The 22,987-nt window shown below is 42.8% G+C and overlaps 1 protein-coding gene across 2 annotated transcripts in view; it reads left to right on the forward strand.

Annotated features, from left to right (window-relative positions):
* Positions 1–4,596: 4,596 nt before the first annotated feature.
* The window catches only part of TMEM51 (transmembrane protein 51), a 57,083-nt gene continuing 38,692 nt past the window's right edge, over positions 4,597–22,987 (forward strand). Inside the window, exon 1 of one of the 2 annotated variants that reach the window (XM_077457914.1) lies at positions 4,597–4,714. The gene's annotated coding sequence lies outside the window, so the exon portion shown is untranslated. Of the gene's footprint in view, positions 4,729–22,987 lie in introns of both variants that reach the window. The other variant, XM_077457912.1, reaches the window with a different exon arrangement.

A 22,987-nucleotide genomic window follows, 5' to 3' on the forward strand; every position in this document is an offset into this window, starting at 1 on the left:
TTTCATTATCAGACTCCTCTAAACCTATAAAAAAAATTTGGAGGAAAAAATGATTTTATACCTACCAAAATCGCCCTGTTGCTATGTAGTCCTCCTAATCTGCCACTTCCTGGTCTGTAGAGCTCCTGGTCACTTGCTCCCTCACCTGTGCTTAAAGGGACATTGGGCCGAAATGGAAGAGGCAATTGTGTCTCATAATTGCACCCTGAAAGTGCCCACAAGTGCCACCTATCAATGCCCACAAGTGCCACCTATAAATGCCCACCAGTGGTTCCAATCAGTGCCACATAGAAGTGCTGCCTATCAGTGTAACCAATCAGTGGCCATCACTGCCACCCATCAGTGCTCATCACTGCCACCCATCAGTGCCCATCACTGTCACCTATCGGTGCCCATCAGTGCCGCCTCATCAGCGTACATCAATGACAAACAAAAATGACCCGTTTTAAAATTTTATAACAAAATAAAAAAAATATTATTATTATTTTTTATTCAGTCTTTTTACATTTTTTTTTACCAAAGAATTTAAATCGCAGAGGTGATCAAATACCACTAAAAGAAATCTCCATTTGGGGGAAGAAAATGGTAAAAATTTCATTTGGGTACAGTGTTGTATGACCGCGCAATTGTCATTCAAAGTGCAAAGCTGAAAATTGGTCTGGATAGGAGGGGGGTTTAAGTGCCCAGTAAGCAAGTGGTTAATAAAACATTGTTAATATTGTGAATATGATAACTAAATCTTCTCTATGTTGATACTAGTGCCATGCCTTTTTAGAACTTGGACAATGATATAGGATCATGGTGAACAGCCCCGAAGAAGCAGATAACTAGTCTGCGAAACGTGTCGGCTACCTAGACGCACACGCATCTGTTCAAGCTTTTGGGATTGAGTATCAACTCTGGTCAAATACACATATGACCGAATGTTATTATTGTATCTATTTTAAATCCTTTGTAAGAAATTATAAGCACTTTGTAATAAATTGTATTTTTTGTGGTTGTGCTTACCTCGGTGACAGCAAAATGCATCCGTTAAAATCCCTTTCCCTCATTTTCTTTTCTATTTTACATAACAGGAATCAGGGCTGGGACAAGGGGTGGGCAGAAGGAACGGTTGCCCCGGGCACTGTGGTATCATGTGAAGTGGGGGGGGGGGGGGCACCACAAGGAGATGGGGGGAGGGTATTTGTGTTAAGAAGGGGAATTTGGGGTGGAGGAAGCGTCCTAGGAGATCAAATATAATGGTGTGGAATGGTGATTTGGGGGGGATTTTGTTGGAAAGGGGAATGGAGAAGAGGATTTGTACTAGTAGGGATGGTTGGAGGTATCTCTGCTGGGGGGAATTTGTGCCAGATTGGGGGAGGGGACTTTGTGCTGGAAGGGGGGGTTTGGAGTGGGGGGGATTAGATGGGGGATTTTTTTGTTGGGGGAGGGGTATTTGTGCTAGGGCCTTATGAGTAGAGAGAATTTGAGCTGGGGTAATAGGGGGCAAAGATTTGTGCTGGAAGGGGGGATTTGGAGTGGGGAAGGGAGGATTTGTGCGTAGATGGGGTTGGGATTTTTTTTGTTGGGGGAGGGGTATTTGTGCTAGGGCCATATAGGCAGAGAGAATTTGAGCTGGGGTAATAGGGGGCAAAGATTTTTGCTGGGAGAGGCAGTTTTAGGAGGGAGTAGGTTTCTATTGAGAGGAGGGGAAATTCTTGCTTAGGAATTGAGCATGCATATAAGTGCTCAGTTTTTTTTTTAGAAGGGGAGGGGATTTTCGCTTACACATAATGCTCATACATATTGGGTGGGGGGCAATTTGGGATGGTCGCCCCCGGGCTCTAGATGAAGAAAAACGCACTCCAGATCCATTCCATTTGTTTCTGCATGCGCATGTTTCACGTGTTTTTGATGCGTTCCGGGTGTGTACTTGGCGTGTTTTCGGATGCTTTCCAGGTTTTTCTTCTTTTTTTGTTTCCCCCCCACTATACTACTGCGTTTTTGATGCATTTCAGTGTGTTTTTCATGCGTTTTACTGCATTCCAGTACAGTCCAGTGCAGGAAAAATGCAGCATGTTCTACTTTTTCTTCCTGGAACTGAAAAGCCCTGAGGAACTGACCACACTGGTGTGAACTATGCCATTAAAAATCATATAATCTACTATCCATGCATTTTTTATGCAGAAAAAAAGCACTGCACTGCATGTGGTGTGAACTGGCCCTTAGTTTTACCTTCAACTACCTGCATGATTGCATACAATCTAAGAGCCAGTTCACACCATGGAAACGCAGTCCGGATGCTTTTCTGCATTAGCATTTTTGATACGTTCCAGTGCGTTTTTGATGTGTTTTTGGTGCATTTTTGATGCAGTCCAGTGTTCCCCCCCTCTTTTTTCTTAACCTTAAGGGCTAGTTCACACTAGATGCAGTTCCGTGCAGTTTCATTTTTCGGCACCAATACAGTCAGTTCCGGTCAGTTTCCGGTCACTTTCTGCACCAGAAACTGACTGCATGGTGTGAACTAGAGGCATTGGAATACATGAAAAACACAGTGCATGCATTTTTAGTGCAAAAAAAAAGTGCACAGAACTGAACGAAACTGCATCTGGTGTGAACTGGCCATAAATAAGAACAAGTGTGTTGCAGTGCGTTTTTGGTACATTTGTGTGCGTTCCAGTGCGTTTTTGATACATTTACAGCGTTCCAGTACAGTCCAGTGCAGAAAAAATGCAGCATGTTCTACTTTTTTTTCTGGAACTGGAACGCACTGGAAATGCAAGCACTGGGCCAGTTCACCACATGCAGCCCAGTGCGTTTTTTATTTCTGCATAAAAAAGATATGGAAAGTAGGTCTATATGATTTCCAATGGCATAGTTCACACCGGTACTTGCAGTTTCAGAAAAAAAAGTAGAACATGCTGCATTTTTCCTGCACTGGACTGTACTGGAACGCTGAAAAAAGCATCAGAAACGCACTGGAACACACATGTCCTTACATAAGGTTAAGAAAGAGATGGAAAAATGCACTGAACTGCATCAAAAACGCATCAGAAATGCACTGGAACACACATGTTCTTCTATAGGGTTAAGAAAGCGTGGGAAAAATGCACTGAACTGCATCAAAAACGCATCAGGAACGCACTGGAACACACATGTCTTTCTATAAGTTTAAGAAAGAGAGGGAAAAATGCACTGAACTGCATCAAAAACGCATCAGAAACGCACTGGAACACATATATCCTTCTATAAGGTTAAGAAAGAGAGGGAAAAATGCACTGAACTGCATCAAAAATGTGCATGCAGAAAGGCATCTGGAACGCAATCGGACTGTGTTTCCATGATGTGAACTGGCCCATAAAAACGCACTCCGGATCCGTTCCGGATACGTTTCTGCTGCACGTTTTTAGGGCCAGTTCACACTACATGAAGTGCAGTGCGTTTTTTTTCTGCATCAAAAACCCATGGAAAGTAGGTTATATGGTTTTCAATGGCATAGTTCACACCAGTGCTTGCAGTTCCAGTGCGTTCCAGTTCCAGGAAAAAAAAAGTAGAACATGCTGCATTTTTCCTGCACTGGAACGCTGTAAAACACATCAAAAATGCACTGGAACGCAGCAGAATGCACTGGAATGCAGCAAAAACACACTGGAACACACATGTCCTTATTTAAGGTTAAAGAGGAGTTGCCCTAAAAAACTGCAGCTGCTGACTTTTAATAATCGACACTTACCTGTCCCAGGGTCCAGCAATGCGGGGGATAGAAGCCACGCTCATTCCATCCTCCGCTTGGCGGCGCCGGCATTCTAACTGTGGGCACCCGGCTGTGGCTTCACAGCCAGGCACCCACTGCGCATGCGTGAGTGGCACTGTGCGCTGTGATTGGCCCCGCAGTCATCTGGGACCTGTCACGTGTCCCAGATGACTGACAGGAGGGAGGGGGCAGAGCTGAGCCCTTCCTGCGCCAAGGGGAAGTGACGTCACCAGCCCAGGCACTGAAGGAGGCAGACTACGAGGGACCCCCTAGCAACAGGCATTTAGAGGTGAGTTAACTTTTTTTTTCCAAATATTTATTTTAAAAATTTTTTAGGCATTTTGATGATTTTTTTTTTTTTATGTGCAACACCACTAAGAAAAAAAAGAGGAGGAAAAATGCACTGGATGGCATCAAAAACACCAAAAACGCACTGCAACGCATCAAAACTGCGCATGCATCCAGGCTGCATTTCCATGGTGTGAACTGGCCCTAAATAAGGACATGTTCGTTCCTGTGCGTTTTTGAAGCGTTTTACTGCGTTCCAGTACAGTCCAGTGCAGGAAAAACGCAGCACGTTCTACTTTTTTTTTACTGTAACTGCCAGCACCGGTGTGAACGATGCCATTGAAAACCATATAAAATACTTTCCACGGACTGGACTGCATGTGGGGTGAACTGGCCCTGGAAGGGTTTAGGTCTGACCACCTATTATATGGTTTTGGTAAATGTAAAGGAAAGTTGTACAATGTATGGGCATCCTTCAATTGAGGAAGGTGCGGAGGATTGTGCACGGCTCGCAGTGCTGATCTGGCTGTATGAGTCAAGCTTTAGGACCTGGGGCAGTCCCAGTTGGTTTCCTCCCAGTTCCTGATAGCAGGGCGGGTGTGCTGAGCTCCTCCACCTTCCCAGGCTCTGCAGAGTCTCCATGTGATCCTCAGTACAGAGGACAGGCAGGAGGGTCAGGGTGCCCTAAAGGTGAGCTGGACAAGGTAAGTGACCCTTAGAGGAGTCCTCCATTACCAGGCTGGGGGGGGAGGAAAGTTCAGTCTGCATTCATCCGATCGCTGGGACAGCCAAAAACTTCTCCATTGTTAGTCGGTTCCTGGAGAGGACTATTTCCAGGCCGATCGAGGATCACAGGTAGAGCGATCCCACCAGCCCGGGACTGGAGGGGCTCAGAGAGAGAGATATATTTTGATTGGAGGGTCGTTCTTATTGAGTTTGATCATTTTAGTCGCATTAAACAATTGTATTGGTGGTTTTTAGGTAAAACGTGACCCGGCAAGGTTTGATGACGAATTACTAGTTTGTGATCGCTTGGCTTGTATCAGGATCAATATATGGATGGCCACCACAAGTGGTCAAAGTCTAGGAGGCGCCTTGTGTGATCACGCTGTTGAACTTGACACTATACAACAAAAAATAAATATATATATATATATCGTCATTATATCTAATATTTGTATGGTGTCATATTTTTTTATAGATAGTGTGTGTATATTATATATAATTTTTGTATAGCGTCAAGTTCAACCGCGTGATCACACAAGGGGCCACCATGGGGGAGTGGAGAGCCCCCCCCCCCCACGTAGACTTTGACCTCTTATGGTGGCCATCTATATATTGATCCTGGTACAAGCGATCGCAAACTAGTAATTCATCATCAATGAAATTATAGAAGAATGCAGCACATGCTATATGGACAGGAAATCCAATAATCTCTAAGAACGAACGTTTCATCGCACACGTGCAGATATTCGTCTCAGCCATCAAGTACGATTTAATACAATTCCAGCATTGAAATCAGTAGAAAGCTCACTAGATGGATCGGATAGAGGGTCGTTCTTATTGAGTTTGATCGTTTTAGTCACATTGACTGATTTGTATTGATGGGTGGCTTTTTAGGTAAAACGTGACTTACAAAGCAGCGGTTCGGTTTTGGCGCGACCACGAGCGGCCGGGACTTGCCTTTCCCCGCTGAGCGCCGGTGGATGTGTGGGAGCGATTGACAAGACCCTCACCTTCTCACCTTCAGAGTGATGGTTTGTTTAAGTCAGCATTGGATTCGCACCACATAGACATCATGAATATCGTACACACCACAAAACGCATAGACATCGCATATATTGTGCACCACATTGTCTGCGCAGATCACATGGGTTGCAAATTCAGCCACACAAACTGTATGACTGAAACGCATCACATTTGCATCAAAATAGTGCAGGGACCGCCCCCCCCCTTTTATTTATTTTGGTCTGTGCTGGAATCGGATTGCATGGGTGTTCACGCTAATGCGATCTGATTCCTGTACTATTAGACAGTTCGCACTGCAAACTGATCTGGGGGTGTGATTAACTTCCTATTGACACCCGCAACTGTGTGTAGGGCAGTGTGAACCGCCTGCGAGTGACATGCGATGCAGGAACCTGCACTAGAATCGCAATCGCTTATGTATGAAGCCAGCCTCAAGAGTGATTTGCAGTGGATCACTTTTTAGGAGGGCATGAAGGCTTGGTTCACACCGGTGTGATGCGGGAAACCCTGTGAATCGCACCTGAAATGCCAGCCGTTCCCGCTGCGGGTTTCAATACAAAGGTAATGACGCCCCCAGATCACAGTGCAAACTGAATTTGGACAGGAATCGGATTGTGCGGGTGTGAACACCCATGTGATCCGATTCTGGGTCGCATGGGTGAGAATTCAGCCATACAATTTGTATGACTGAATTCGCATTGCTGTGCAGATCACATGCCATGCAATGTCTGGCATCGCAGCAGTGTGAGCCGGCCCTAATGGGCGGAAACTAAGCAAAATGTCACCACACTGCGATTGCGCACATTGGACGCAGTCACATTCACATGAATGGGTTGCGTTCAGCGACTGTGGGGGGAAACACTTTTGCAGTGATGCAAAGTATTGCAGCTACAGCGAGTTTCCAACCCCATTTGGTTGCAGTTTGGGGGGGGGGGGGGTAAAAACATTGCTCAACTGCCTGTCTCCCCCCCCTTTTTTTACCATCCCCCCCCAAATCACAAGTGTAAATGGCAGGTAGCCATTTGTGTCAGTGGGAGGCAGTACACCACACTCGGGCTTCCCTTGCGGAGGAAGGACTCAGCATTTATATTGAACAGGCTCAGCCGTCCAACTGCAGGAGGCCTCACAGTGCATGTCTGCTTTATTACAACAGATCACCAATGAGGGGAACAATGTCATTATCTCAGGAACAACCAGAACATTTGTTCTCATGGTTACTGTATAATGTAGCCACACACACTTCAACGTCCTCACCGATCGATCTCTTCCGAAAAGAAAAATTGATTGAAAAGCCACACATGGGGAAGTGGGTTTCAATCGATAGTTAAGATACAGTTGTAATTTGTGATCAGATTTTTTATTTTTTCCCTCCATGTAATCTGATCAATAAAGATATATGTTTGTAATTATGAACAGAGTATCTCTGTCCTGCCAATCGATGCAAAAAGGGATTCGAAAATATTCCACCCTGATGAGTTAGATCAAAGCAGAGTCTAATCGATTGGAAGGGGTGTTACGTAGGGCTGGGGAAAAAATCGATTTGAATTTTGAATAGAAAAGTTGAGAGGTCAAATCGATGCAAAATTTCAGCAAAAAGATTTATTTTTTTTCACCAGGACCGGAGCTGACACCGCGCTGCTCCTGAGGAGCGGTGGGCAGGGGTTTTTAGGTGAGGCTGCGGCTTCGGCCCTAGTCCGCAGATTTTTTTGTGAGAAAATAGCTTTGATCGGATAAAAAGAATCAAAGCCTGCCACCATAGGAGAGGAATTCCTTGTTATTATGGCAAGATCTCCTTCCACTTCCTGTTGTGACAGGAAGTGAAGGGAAATCTCCCTAAAAATGGACTGACACCCAAGCGTAGCGGGAATGTACGTTCCTGGTTGGTTGGTCGCGTGTGTGTGTGTGTGTTGGTTTTTTTTTTTTTTTTTTTTTTTTTATTTTTTTTTTTTAGAGCGATATTTGTTGTTCACTTGCACGGACTGCCCTGTGCATGACCCATACCCCAAAGAAGCACCAGTTAAAGTTAATACCAAAAAAAATTAAAGAGTGTTTTTTTAGATAATAGTAATAAAGAAAAAATAATTTAACTTTCTGTGTGTAAAAAATAAAAAAAAAACACTGCTTTTGGGCGATTGTGTGTGTGTATATATATATATATATATATATATATATATATATATATATATATATATATATATATATATATATATATATATATATATATATATAATATTTTTTTTTATTTTTTTTTGGGAGCAGCACCATTCATTTGAATGCGCCTCCCTCTTTTTCAAAAACGCTCATAAAGGAGCTTATGTACTAAATCTTGGCACAGAGCCAGGAGCGTTTGCAGTCAAGCTTTTTAGTCATAATTGTCGCTCGACGTTCGCGGTTAAAATCACCCTGCGTTTGCTTTGCCATTAAATCATTTTAAAATTCTGGAATCGCGGCCCGAGTCCAGATGTGTGAACGGAGCCTGAGAGCATTGGAGACAGATATGTGCTTTGCTCAGATTTCATGACGGGGATTTACAACCACTTTAACTGCTTCCGGACTGCCCACCACATATATACTGCGGCAGGGCGGCCCAGCTGCAAAAAATTGTAAGCGTACCTGTACGTGATTTTTGTGCACGAGACCTGGGTTGCACACGGGCGCCGCCAGAGCCCTGCTTCCACTGTGATTGGACACAGCGGGAGCCAATCAGTGAGTCCAGCAGCCACGATGGCTGCCAGGATCCGCCGATTGTTCTGAGGAGAGGCAGAACGGCGGTCTGCCTCTGTGAACAAGGCACATCCCCGTGTTTTCCATAAGGAAAATGGAGATCTTGTGTTTTCTGCTAAGTGCATCCATTCTCCCTAGGAGCACACTTAACCCTTTTGATCGCCCCCTGATGTTAACCCCTTCCCTGCCAGTGTCATTTATACAGTGACAGTGCATATTAATATTTATTTTTTTAGCACTGATCGCTGTATTGGTGTCACTGGTCCCCAAAAAGTGTCACTTGGTGTCCAATTTAGAGCCGCTAAAGATCGCTGCCATTACTAGTAAAAGCAATAAAAAAATAAGTCCATAAATCTATCCCATAGTTTGTAGACACTAAACAAATCAATATACGCCAATCTAAATTATTATTTTTATTTATTTTACCAAAAATATGTATCAGAATACATATTTGGTGTGTATAATATATATAATTTTTTTTTGGATATGTTTTATAGCATAAAGTAAAAAATATTTATTTTTGTTTTGCAATGTTGCAGTCCTGCTAAAAATTGCTGATCGCTGCCATTACTATTAAAATATCCCATAATTTGTAGATTCGATGTTTTTTGCACAAACCAATCAATATATGCTAATTGGTATATATTATCATTTTTTTTTTTACCAAGAAGATGTAGCAGAATGCATATTGGCCTAAATTGATGAAGAAAAAAAAAAAAAAAAAAAATATATATATATATATATATATATATATATATATATATATATATTTTTTTTTTGGATAGATGGATTGATACTACTCTATACTATAAAAATTGTATATATTTTACCGGATGTTTTACAGTAGATCATAATTTTTATCTACTGTAAATAGTGTGTATGTGTTACTTTACTGGAGAAACCTTCCAGAGCTGAAGTTTTTAAAGAGAAGTGCATTTTGAGTGCAGGTGCCTGTCTTGTCTTTATGAATGACTCTTATGCAATAGTATTTTTTATTTTATTTTATTTTTTTTACTTTTAGTTCAACTTTTTAACCTCCAATTTCAAAATAAGTCCTATGGCATGCTGGGGCTTTTAGTTCCTCAGCCTCTCTTGAAGGCCTGGGTTGTATTGTAAAGTAGAACAAAGCTGGCCCAGTTCCCGCTCCGCCCCCTTGTCTTTGTTTTATCGTCTTCCGTCACTTGTGTCTGGGAAATGCCGGGCTTGCTGGGGGGGTGAGGTCATGGCTGACCTGTTGTATTGGCTGCTGCTGGGTTTTAATGAGAATACTTGAAATACTTTAGAGAGAAGGCGATTGTTGGGATCCGACTAGAATTCTATAGTATCTCGCCCATCTCATCATGATTAAATGGAGTCTTATGAAGAGAAGATGCTATCTGCCTGGCTGTCATGGTGATCCTCCTGCTTCAGTGCCTTCCATTAATGATGATGTCCTGGTGTGATTGCGTCTTCCATGGATAAGAGATGTCGTCGACACACCCACAAGCCTATTTTATTTTATCGTGAGATCACGTGGATAACTTCTCATACGTGATTGCTTTGTACTGAAACCGGTATTCAATCCAAAATGAAAAAATGTCAAATATTGAAGCCTGCCAATCATTTTAGATGTGGTGGCTGCATTGTGTGTTTTTTTTTTTTTTTTTTTTTTTTGCCTTTTTTTTTTTTTTTTTTTTTTCCCTGTTTTCACTTGGTGATCTGCCAAGTAACACACCTCCTGTATTAGAGTGCCCCCAATCTGGATGGAGCACAGGGGGCACCTTTGGGACAGCAGCATTAAAGTGGTAAATCCTTACAAACCACTTTGACCTGCAGGTAAGACTAGATTAAGGCTTACCTGTAGGTCCAAGAAATATCTCCTAAACCTACACGGTTTAGGAGATATTTACAAAAAGACAGGCACCGCTGTCTACAGCGCATGCGCAGGTGCACTGAGCCGGCTGCAGGTCACTGCGATATGCCGCTCGTTCGGCTCCTGTGCGTGGGAGTGACATAATCACGGCTCCGGCGAATCACAGCGCCGGAGCAGTGAGACCTGGCAGTCACTCCGGGATACATGGCAGCGGCGAAGATGAAGACAGAGGACCGCTTCGGGGGCTTCGTTCTCAGGTAAGTTATTCATAATGAGCTAGTATGCTATGCATACTGGCTCATTATGCCTTTGCCTTGCAAGTTGCCTTTTTTTTTTTTTTTTTTTTTTTTTTTAATAGCCTTTACTTCCTCTGGGGGAAGCTGAGTGTTGGGTGTACTAGCAGATTTAGATACACTAACACATTGAGGCCAAACTTCAGCTAAGGCTCCATGCACACTGAAGCTGATAAACTGCAGTTTATTGGAGTTTGGGTGTTTTTTGTAAAAGCCCATAAACTCCACTCTATGTTAGCCTATGTGTCCATGCACACATGGACGTTTTTCAGCTTTAATGAGCAGTGGAGTTTATGGGCTTTTTTCTGAACGCCAGAAATTCGCGTTTAAAGTGCCGTTTTTCAGCGCCAAAAAACGACAAACGCCGATAAACGCTTGTAAACGCTCATAAACGCTCGTTCATTAGTGTTCGGCATTCTATTTTTCAATGCATTGTGGGATTTTTGGAGTGTCCTCTGTGTATTTTTATAAAAAACGCCCATTAACGCTAACGCTGTAAAACGCTCATAAACGCTCATAAACGCTAGTATAAAAACGCTGTTAAAAGCAGGTTTTTAAACCAGCGTTTTGTGCCAGCAATCTGGCGTCCAGAAATAGCTTTTTTGAGCTTCAGTGTGCATGGAGCCTAATACTTGATCAGTAGTTTTACATTATTTTTAATTTTTTTGCTTTTTGGGAATAACAACAGGTTTAAAAAACAAAACAAACAAACAAACTGATCATTGTAGGCACCACCGTCAGTTAAATGGCTTGTTTTGTCCTGATGTCCTTGACGTCCTTTTTTCCCCACAAATAGAGCTTTCTTTTGGTGGTATTTGATCACCTCTGCGGTTTTTATTTTTTGCGCTATAAACAAAAAAAGCGTACATTTTGAAAAAAAAATCATTATTTTTTTACTTTTTTGCTATAATTAATATCTCCCAAAAATATATTTAAAAAAAATAATTTTCCTCAGTTTAGGCCGATACATATTCTTCTACATATTTTTGGTAAAAATCGCAATAATTGATTATTGGTTTGTGCAAAATGTATAGCATTTACAAAAGATGCTGCTTGCAGGACTTTTCATAACATCCCGCAAGCGCACCGCCCCCCCGTGTGAAAAGTCACGCTGCGATAAATGGGAGGCGTTTTTTCAGGCGCTTTGCAGAGGCTATTTCTAGCACTAAAGCGCCTGAAAGTCCCAGTGTGAAAGTAGCCAAACTGATGCATTCTGCTCGAGAGAGTGTTCTTTAGAAAAACAGACTTGTTGGCTGGATCAACAGATGAAAATAGAAGAGAGTCTAAAATAGAAAATGAATGCAGCCACCACACCTGAGAAATGTATAAAAAAAGCGGAAAAACGGGGTCAAAACAAACACCACATCCCAATATTTATAGAAACAAAGGGCTTGAGGTAATAGACCTCGGGACTTTAAAGAGGAAGTAAACCCTGATGGGTTTACTTCCTCTTTCATTCCCTGCAAAGGCAAAGCATAATGGACTACTATGCATCTCATAGTAGTCCATTATGCGTCACTTACCTGACACAGGAGCCAGCGAAGTCGCCGCTGTCCCCTGTAGTCCGGCGCATCCATCTTTTCGGTGGGGTCTCGCAGCTCCGTCACTCCCGCATGCGCACGGGAGCCGACACGCGCGCCAGCTCCGTTGTTGGAAATGCCGCGCTCAGTGCGCCTGCGCGCCGCTGTCTACGGTGCATGCGCCGTAGACAGCGGTGGCTGTCTTTGGGCAAATCTCTTAAACCGTATAGGTTTAGGAGATATTTCTTGGACCTACAGGTAAGCCTTAATCTAGGCTTACCTGTAGGTAAAAGTGGTTTGTAGGGTTTACAACCACTTTTAAAGCGGGAGTCCGCCGGGACTCCGCGTTTTTTTTTTTTTTTTTTTTTTTTTTTTTTTTTTATTTATTTTTTTTTTAAAGTCAGCAGCTACCAATACTGCAGCTGCTGACTTTTAAAATAGTGACACTTACCTGTCCAGCGCGCCCGCGATGTCGGCACCCGAAGCCGATCTCTAGATCGACACTCGAGTGCTGCCGCCGCCATCTTGGGTATGGGAATCAGGAAATGGAGCCTTTCGGCTTCATTTCCCGGTTCCCTACTGCGCATGCGCGAGCCGCGCTGCGCAATGAGGACGGTCCCCGCTGCCTCTGGGATCTGTGTGTTTCCCAGCAGGCAGCGGGGCACTTGCGGAAGGGGGCGGGCACTTGCGGAAAGGGGCGTAATGTACGCCCCTTTCCGCAGAGAGCTAGCCCGGAAGTGGGTGCAGTTACCTGGATTATCCAGGTAACTGCACCCCCCTCCCCCCTGAAAGGTGCCAATTGTGGCGCCGGAGGGGGGGAGGAATCCGATGAGCGGAAGGTCCATTTTAGGGTGGACCTCAGAAGGTTCAGAAATGTACAATTTCTCTGTGTTATTAGATAAAATGAAAACCTTGTTTATTACAAACAATGATTTAAAAGGACAAACGTGAGATACACATTAATTTTATAAACAAATACAAATTGTTTACAAAACCTCAATACATAAATAATACCACTTTCTCAACATGTTTTGCTCATTTGAGCTTCTTTGGGAGACTTTTGATGTGGCATCTATCATAAAAAAAATATATATATATACTGATTATCGAAAAATCATGCTATTGAAAATTCATATTAATCTAAGGTAAATATTTCATACATGATTCAAAATTTAGATATCAAAAGGAAAAAAAATTTGATCTATCTATATCTGCAATATAACTAATGATTTATTTTAATTTTTTGGGTTTAATACAACTTTAAGCCCATGTTCACATTGGGCCAATTTGACATGTCAAGCCGGCGGGCAATTGATGAGACGCCAACTTGGCGGCGCCACTCAGATTCCCAAAGTAGTTCCTGCACTACTTTTGGCGGGCTATTATTATTATTATTATTATTTTTTTTTTTTTTTTTGCACCCCCTATAGACATCTGTACAGATGTCTGTCAAATCACCCCCGAAGTCAGACTGAAATGTCGGTTTGAAATTGTGCGAGTTTAGCTGAACTGATGATTTCAAACCCACCCTTAATGTGAAAGTGGGATGTAGAACCGCTTTTTTTTTTTTTTTTTTGCAGATTCATACTTGCCTAGGTAGATGCTGCATGTGTCCCCCGCCAGCTCTAAAAGAGAGAACCAAGCGATTAAACATCGCGATCACTCAGTTCTCACAGCTCCCCAAGCAGAGAGCTGGAAACTATCAGTCGCCACTCTTCTCTGCGCCCCCCCCCCCCCCCTGCGCAAGCACTGGGCCACAGAGGGGGCAGGCAGCACGTTAAGAGGCTGAGTCAGGGGGGGCGGTCCAGGCATGTGGGCGGATCCTGACTTTATTGTCGCGATCTAGGTCCAGCCGGCTCTGTGACGTCCGCCAGAGTGCAGAACGATCCACAGGAGAAATACAGCCAAACTAGCTTTGGCTGTACTTCTCCTTTTTAATGTAGACGAAGCATACTATGGGGATTATTTACGAAAAGGCAAATCCACTTTGCACTGAAAGTACACTTGGAAGTGCGGTCGCTCTAAATCTAAGAGGTAGATCTGAAATGAGGGGAAGCTCTGCTGATTTTATCATCCAATCATGTGCAAGCTAAAATGCTGATTTTTATTTTCCTTGCATGTCCCCCTCAGATCTACAGCGACTGCACTTCCAAGTGCACTTGCAGTGCAAAGTGGATTTTCCTTTAGTAAATAACCCCCTATGTCTCGCCTGAATTAGAGTATTCTTACCTGCTTGTTTGCAATGTAAATCAAAACCCAGGTGGTACACAGTGCTAAAAAAACACAAAATGGGGGGGGGGGGGAAACGGCAACGACAAACCCATGTGATATAAGGCCCCAGGAAGACGTCGCGTATGACGAAACATGTCAGGTGGACTGACGTCATTACGCCCCACGTGACCCCGGAAGTGCGCATGATTGAATCTTGTTTGCCGGCAAACTAACTTATATAATGCTCTTTATATTTTTATGTTTGCAAGTACCCCTTTTGACTTTGATCAATAAAGGTTTTTAAGACTTTATCACACTATTGGAGCCTTCTCTTTTTTTACCTATATGCCCCATGATATTGGAGATTTTATATATATATATATATATATATATATATATATATATATATATATATATATATATATATATATATATATATATATATATATATAATTTCTCACGTTTTCCACTCATAATTCACCTTTTTTATTTTTTCCCTCAATGACACTATTTTTATTTATTTTTTTACCTAATTGTCTTATTCATTGCTATGTTATAGACCACTATCCTCTTGTGGTGTTTTTTTTTTGGTTTATTTTTTTACACTTTGATTAGCGCCTCTTCTTCTTCTTCTTCTTCTTCCTCTTCTTCTTCCTCTTCTTCCTCTTCTTCCTCTTCTTCCTCTTCTTCCTCTTCTTCCTCTTCTTCCTCTTCTTCCTCTTCTTCCTCTTCTTCCTCTTCTTCCTCTTCTTCCTCTTCTTCCTCTTCTTCCTCTTCTTCCTCTTCTTCCTCTTCTTCCTCTTCTTCCTCTTCTTCCTCTTCTTCCTCTTCTTCCTCTTCTTCTTCTTCTTCCTCTTCTTCCTCTTTTTTTGCAATGTACAGGGAATTGCGTCAATCCTGGCCCAGCCAATCAAAGTGGCTGAAGATCGTAACCCACAAGACTGGCCAAAGCAGAAAATTCGGATGGAGAGGCACTTATAATGTGATGGGTGGTTTACGGTCCTAGAGGCTGCTCACCAGAGGCCGTGGGGTCCTACTGAACTCCTGAAAACACAAAGGATTGAAGTGCCAAACCAGCTTGCATAGTCTTTATTTTGTAACAGTCAGCGCATTTTGGGGTTCTCACCCATTCAAAATTTTAGTACTCCACTCTGATGGCAGGCATTGGATATTCTGACAGCCGCAAGTTTTGGCTATCAGAACGCAATGGCTGGCTATGCAGATTAATCCATCTATGTGGTTTTGCATGGATGGTTGGGGGGGATTGAATGATTTCTCTCATTCAGCCCCACCTGGCTTAACTATAGAATTTCATCCTAATGCCCCATACACACTATCAGATTTTCTGCTGATTTTTTTTTCCTTCTGGTTTACCAAAATCAAGTAGTAGAAGGGCCTGCTTGATTGCATACACATTGAAACTCCTAAGGTTTGACCTCATATATGGTTTTGGTAAATCTGAAGGAAAAACTCAGCAGAAAAACTGATAGTGTGTATGGGGCTTCAGAAACCAGACACCGTATTTTACACAGAAGAGTCACACCCACACACTATATGATCTAGGTCATAGGTCATAGGTCTAGTGATGTAGCTATAGGCTCGCCCAGAAATGCTGAATGTCGCTGTATCCGGTGTCATTCACACCTGGTGACACGCCGAATAATCTCCTGCTGGTATTGATTGCCTTATCTAATAAAGCCACGTGCAGAAAGTCATAGAAAATGGGTCTGACGTTACTATAGTCACATCATAGAAGTATGAATGGTAGACGATTGCTATGGGGGATTGCACTCTGCATCAGTGCCACGTAATAGACGAGCATTCCGGTCGCCATTCATTCACCGCATCCTTAGGACTCCGAGCCCTCTGAACAGAGGTCTTTTCATACGAGTGTCAGCTCTTGTTTCCTTCCTCCCTCCTTTTCTGCCTGTGCTCCAGTTTCTTGCAGGAAGTTCAGAGGAGAAGTGGAGAGCTTTGAAGAAATATGTTTTGCATGTAATAATTATTTTGAAATGCGTAATTTTTATTGCGGATAATCTTTCATCATATGCTGAGTATTGGGAATTACATAGTTACATAGTAGGTGAGGTTGAAAAAAGACTCAAGTCCAACCTATGTTTGTGATTATATGTCAGTATTACAGTGTATATCCCTGTATGTTGCGGTTGTTCAGGTGCTTATCTAATAGTTTCTTGAAACTATTGATGCCCCCCGCTGAGACCACCACCTGTGGAAGGGAATTCCACATCCTTGCCACTCTTACAGTAAAGAACCCTCTATGTAGTTTAAGGTTTAACCTCTTTTCTTCTCATTTTAATGAGTGGCCATGAGTCTTGTTAAACTCCCCTTCAGCGAAAAAGTTTTATCCCAATTGTGGGGTCCCCAGCACGGTATTTGTAAATTGAAAGCTTATCCCCTCTCAAACGTCTCTTCTCTAGAGAGAATAAGTTCAGTGCTCACAACCTTTCTTCATAACGAATGTCCTCCAGAACCTTTTATTAGCTTTGTTGCCCTTCTTTGTACTCGCTCCTTTTCCAGTATATCCTTCCTGAGGACTGGGGCCCAGAACTGGACAGCATACTCCAGGTGTGGCCGGACCAGAGTTTTGTAGAGCGGGAGAATTATCACTTTATCTCTGGAGTTAATTCCCCTTTTATTGCATACCAATATTCTGTTTGCTTTGCTTGGCATTGCATGCCATTGCTGAGCTTATCTACTAGGACCCCCAGGTCCTTTTCCATCCTAGATTCCCCCAGAGGTCCCCCCCCCCCCCATTTTAGCACTAGATGCTGCTACTTGACGACTATTCATATTGCAAGATTTTACACAACTATTTGTGAGGGGGTTTTTTTTTTTTTTTTTTTTTTTTTTAAAGCTTTTAATAAATATATCCAAAGGATAATGCACAAAGCTGGTGCGCCCTTTCTCTTCCTCCTTTTATGACTTTTAGGGTCCCCCACCCTTGAGGGCAGCAAGGCCTGTGTTTTTATATAGCCAGTCTGGTGGTCCGCTTATGCACAGGATCATTTCTTTTCTGTTTATAGAAAAAGCTTCCTGTTATGTGTCATGAGGATAAACACTGCAGTTTTGGTTAAGAATAAGTTCAATACCTTCGCCATCTTCCCATCCTTTGTAACCAGATGTCCCGCCTTGTTCTTTATCTGGCCAATATGGTCTTTGTTCCCTTTTTTTACTCTTTACATACATAAAGAATTTCTTTGGAATTTTTATTTTTTGCTCTCCTCTGTTTTTCGTGTTCTATCTTAGCCTAATTGTACCCTTACATTTCTTGTTGCATTCTTTATAAAGTTTGAATGCTGATGATCCCTCAACCCTGTGTTTTTTTTGAAGGCCTTCTCTTTTATGCTTTTTTCACATTGGTATTTAGCCATCCCGGACTTTTGGTCACTCTTTTTTAAATGTATTACCCAATGGGATGCATTGGCTAATGCCCTTATTTAATATGCAAACCCATCTCTCCTCCGTGTTCTTTGTTCCTAAGATTGTATCCCTATTTATATCTTCTAGCAAGGTATGTCGTTTAGGGAATTTGGCTCTTTTGCAATTCAGTGTCTTTGTATTTCCCTTATGTTTCCTATTTGTGTAATTTTATACTGAAGCCAATTGACCTGTGATCGCTGTTTCCTAAATGTCCCCGTATTTCCACATTGTCCAGGTTTGTAGCAGGGTTTTTTTTTTTTTTTTTTTTTGGTCATGTCAGAGACTTCCCTCACTTCCTGTCCCTATTACAGGGGCACACACAGATTTTTCTTACGTTTGCTGAATATGATTTCAGGTTACTGTGCTTGGTACATTTGGTGCAAATACACACAACTACTGGGTTTTGGCTTCTGGTGTGTGCCTGTTCCCTAAAACAGAAGCTTAGGTGTGGTGTTTTTGGATAGTTGCCTTGGTCCAGCTTCGAATGTATAAACCATACATGAATAGAAGTTGTAAATCAGTGCTATTACAGTGATCTCCACTAGCTTCTGGGTTCTGTGCCAAGCGGCTGCCCTGCTTGGTGAACTCAGGAGGCGGCTCACTCAGTTTTTTGCCATGAGATGCCCTGTTGAACTTCCAGTGACCAGTATGAGAGAGTGCGAATAACACCAAATGTAACACACCTGCTCCCCATTCACACCTGAGACCCTGTGACACTAACGAGTCACATGACATCGGGGAGGGAAAATGGTCAATTGAGCCCAATTTGGGCATTTTCACTTATGGGGTGTACTTACTTTTGTTACCAGCGATTTAGACATTAATGTCTGTGTGAGTTATTTTGAGGGGGACATCAAATGTACACTGTTATACAAGCTGTACACTCACTACTTTACATTGTAGCAACATTTTATTTCTTCAGTGTTGTCACATGAAAAGATATATTTACAAAAATGTGAGAGGTGTACTCACTTTTGTGTGTGTGTGTGTTTTTTTTTTTTTTATAGTGGATAAAAGTCTACACACCCCTGTTAAAATGTCAGGTTTCTGTGAAGAGACGCAGATAAACTATTTCAGAACTTTTTCCACCATTTAATGTGACCTATAAACTAAACTATACAATTCTTTTTAGGTGGAGGGAAGTAAAAATAAAAAGCTAAAATAATATGGTTGCCCAACTGTGCACACCCTTAAAGGGGTTGCAAACCCTCATGTTTTTTTCACCTTAATGCATCCAATGCCACCCTCTTAAAAACCAAAAAAAAAATAAATAAATAAAAAAACCCTGCAAGCAAAAGGTATTACTTCAGATTGAAGCCCGCGCATCGGTCCTCGTCTCCCCCCTCCAGCCACAGAGATGTTGTCCCAGGGTTACTTCTGGGCACTGTGATTGGCTGGACCCGTGATGATGTCACTTCCGTGCATGGGAGCCGCCGGTAACGCCACGAAGACTGCAGCAACGGCACATAGATGCCATTGCCTCAGTTTCCCCAGTGCCGATGACATGCAGCGGGCATCTCCTAAACTGTTTAAGTTTAGGAGATATCCTGGGTAGGTTTACCTATAGCATCAGGTTGTAAAATAGGGTTTAAAACCACTTTTTAAGGTGAGAAAAACTGTCACTGACCGCCCCCACCCATGTTTTGCTCACCTGAGCCCGTAATTCCCACACTGGAGACGCGGTCTACCTCTCTGGCCGGGCTGAGTCCGGCATCCTGTTACTATGGACGCAAATGCTGGACTCGGGAGCGCACCCACATGGTAACCCCCAGGGAGAGTGCTTCTCCTAAAGGGTTTACTAATGGGGGGGGGGAAGACAATGATCAGACCACTCTGTGCAAAACGAACTGCACATTGGAGGTAAGTATATGTTTGGGTTTTTTTTTTTCTTATTACTCAGTCTTTTTGGGTATGAGTCTATCATGATGGCACATCTTGACTTGGCAATATTTGCCCACTCTTCTTTGCAAAAACACTCCAAATCTGTCAGATTGCGAGGACATCTCCTGTGCACAGCCCTCTGCAGATCACCCCACAGATTTACAATTGGATTCAGGTCTGGGCTCTGGCTGGGTCTTTGCAGAACTTTAGTCTTCTTCTAGTGAAGCCATTCCTTTGCTGATTTTTGGATGTATGATTTGGGCCGTGGTCATGCTGAAAGATGAAGTTCCTCTTCATGTTCAGCTTTTCAGCAGAAGCCTGAAGGGGTTGTGCCAAAATTGACTGGTATTTGGAACTGTTCGTAATTCCCTCTACCTTGACTAAGGCCCCTGTTCCAGCTGCAGAAAAAGAGCCCCAAAGCATAATGCTGGCACCACCATGCTTCACGGTGGGTATGGTGTTCTTTTGGTGATGTGCAGTGTTTTGCACCAAACATATCTTTTGGAATTATTATGGCCAAAAAGTTAAACCCTTGGTTTCATCAGACCAGAACACATCCCCCCCCCCCCCCCCCCCCATGCTTTTGGGAAACTTGAAACTTCAGCATAATTTACCCAGGTTTGGATGTTTTTCTTGGTAAGAAAGGGCTTCTGGCTCACCACTCTACCCCATAGCCCAAACATATGAAGAATATGGGAGATGGTTGCCACACGTACCCCACAGCCAGTACTTGCCAGATATTCCTGCAGCTCCTTTTAATGTTGCTGTAGGCCTCTTGGCAGCCTCCCTGACCAGCTTTCTTTTCATCAATTTTGGAGAGACGTCCAGTTCTTGGTAATGTCACTGTTGTGCCATACACTTCATGATGACCATCTTCACTGTGTTCCATGGTATATCGAATGCCTTGGAAATTCTTTTGTATCCTTCTCCTGACTGATACCTTTTTAATAAGATCACTCTGATGCTTTGGAAGCTCTCTGCGGACCATGGCTTTTGCTGTAGGATGCAACTAAATCTTCCGGAGGTCAAGTGGACATTCTTCACATTTCCTGAGGACCTGACGGGTCCTCCTTCTCTGGATAGCTGCCAGGTGACCTGAGTTCAGCAACAAAGTCAGTCCTAATGTGTTCACACATGTAAATGAATTTTGTATTTGGTTTGTTTCCTGTTTGTGAAACTCGTGGAGTAATTGGTCGTGTCTTTTATACGATCACTTGATTTAATTCTGCTTTTGTTGTTTAGCACTATGTACTGTTTACATACAATGTCACATCCTCTGTAATGGGTGTGATCACTATGGGGTTCGGGGGGCTTTACTAAGATTGAACACACAATATGGGGCAACCAATCGGCTTCTACCTTCAGCTTTACCAGTTGAGTTTTGAAAATGAAACCTAGAAGCTGATTGGTTACTATGCACAGCTGCACCTGTATTGGTAAATTCCCCCCTATGTGTTCTTATTCTTTATGGAGGGATTCTGCACAAGTAGTATTTTGTTGGTGGGCTGTTATTTTCATTAATTATTTGTATTCTGCATGGTAGCACTTCCCATGCATCCTGGCACTAGCATTGCATTGGTATTTTGCTGGCGAGTACTGATACTTTCAGTCAAGTACTCGACAATGTTGAGTATCAATACTTGTTTTACAGTGTGATATGATCCCTTACAAAATGAATGGGCCTGACTTGCATGCAATTTGAACAGGGATGTGGTGCGATTTATTTTTTTCCTCCCCCCCCCCCCCCCCCCTTCTCCACCCCTCGCACCTATATGAACCGGGACTTTGAGGAAACATTTAAACGCATGTCTAAATCTACCCTTGCAGTTTTTCCTGCTCTTTCCTTATCAGCCTATAAATGGTTCTCACAGGCTGACATCTAAGGAGGAGTCGGAGCTTGTTCACGCCCCTGTGCATTGTGTAGCGGCAGTGAGAGCCATTGTGATATGTTACGTTGTTTTTGTTTATTAACTTTGACGCGTCCTTTCATTCAAGTCTATGCACCGCAGCACTTTGCCACTCGATGCATGTGGTGCCACGCGGTGGGTTGCATAAAAATGCAGACGTGCTGTATGTTAAAGCAGAGTTCCAGTCGTATTTAATTTTTATTTTTTTACATTAATCATCAGCATTAAATCTGAATAACAACCTTTGGAATTTTTATTTTTTATTTTTTTTTAACTCCCCTTTCCAGGCCTGTTGCTAGGGGGTCCCTCGTAATCTGCCTCTTCCTCTCCGATGCGCCTTATGTCATTTCCCTCGGCGCTAGTGCTCCTGGGAGATGAGTCTGTCCTCGATTTCCCAGGAGTAGCAGCGCTGAAGGCTGTGTTGCCATCATAATGGGGGTGGGCACTTCCGACGACGCCCATTGTAATGGCAACGTCAGAAGTGTAAGGCGCATGCGCGCGTACGGCCGGTGGATGCTGGTCGCTCAGTTGCACCAGAGCCAGGAAGATAGTGCTTGTGGGCTTCACATGTCCACAAGCACTATGGAAACTGTCACAAAACAGGAATACAAGATATATTCCTCTCTAAAATCGGCAATCGAACACCGATTAATAACACACACGTGAGTGCATTAAATAAGCATTATAAACAAAATATATGGATATTTAATAAAAAAAAAAAAAAAAACAGTGGAAACTGTGCCCTGTACAGTGAGTGCAGAGAGATGGCACGTGAACTGCGGCCAACTCGCACAGATGGATTTCATCCATGATCTGGGTCTGTGACTGCGATATTGGAAGATACAATACAAACAGGCTGCCCATTCATTCTGCTCCAGCAGTGCGAGACCAAGAAGAGGTCTCTGAAAGTTTCCACTCCGCTTGCTGAATGTATCCTCATTGTGTGTTACAGTAAACCGACACTGACAGAAATGTGGAGGTGGACAGTGCTGAGCTTCGCTTCAGGAAATGCTACCTACCTGGCTGTCGGCACAAGGAGCCGTGGACCCAGAACCAGCCTGCAGATCAGGAGTTCTGACTTTACTCTTTTTTTTTCTTTTTTTTTTTTTTTTATTAGGGGTGCACCAAATTTGTGTGGGGTTGTGTGGTTCTGTTTTTAATAAAAAAAAAAAATAAAAAAAAAAAAAAACCACACAACCCCACACAAATTTGGTGCACCCCTAATAAAAAAAAAAAAAACAGTGCTGTTGCTTCAGTGCCCATGATGTTGGCACATGCTGATAGAGAGGATATCTCTGCATATCTAAAATATGCAGGTTTAGGAGATATCCGGGTAGCTACAGGTAAGTCTTATTATAGGTATATGTATTGGGCGAGTGGCAGCC

Source organism: Lithobates pipiens, unplaced genomic scaffold, assembly GCF_037356315.1.
Source record: "Lithobates pipiens isolate NorthernLeopardFrog02 unplaced genomic scaffold, aLitPip1_a1.2 Scaffold_27, whole genome shotgun sequence".
Lineage (NCBI taxonomy): Eukaryota > Metazoa > Chordata > Amphibia > Anura > Ranidae > Lithobates > Lithobates pipiens.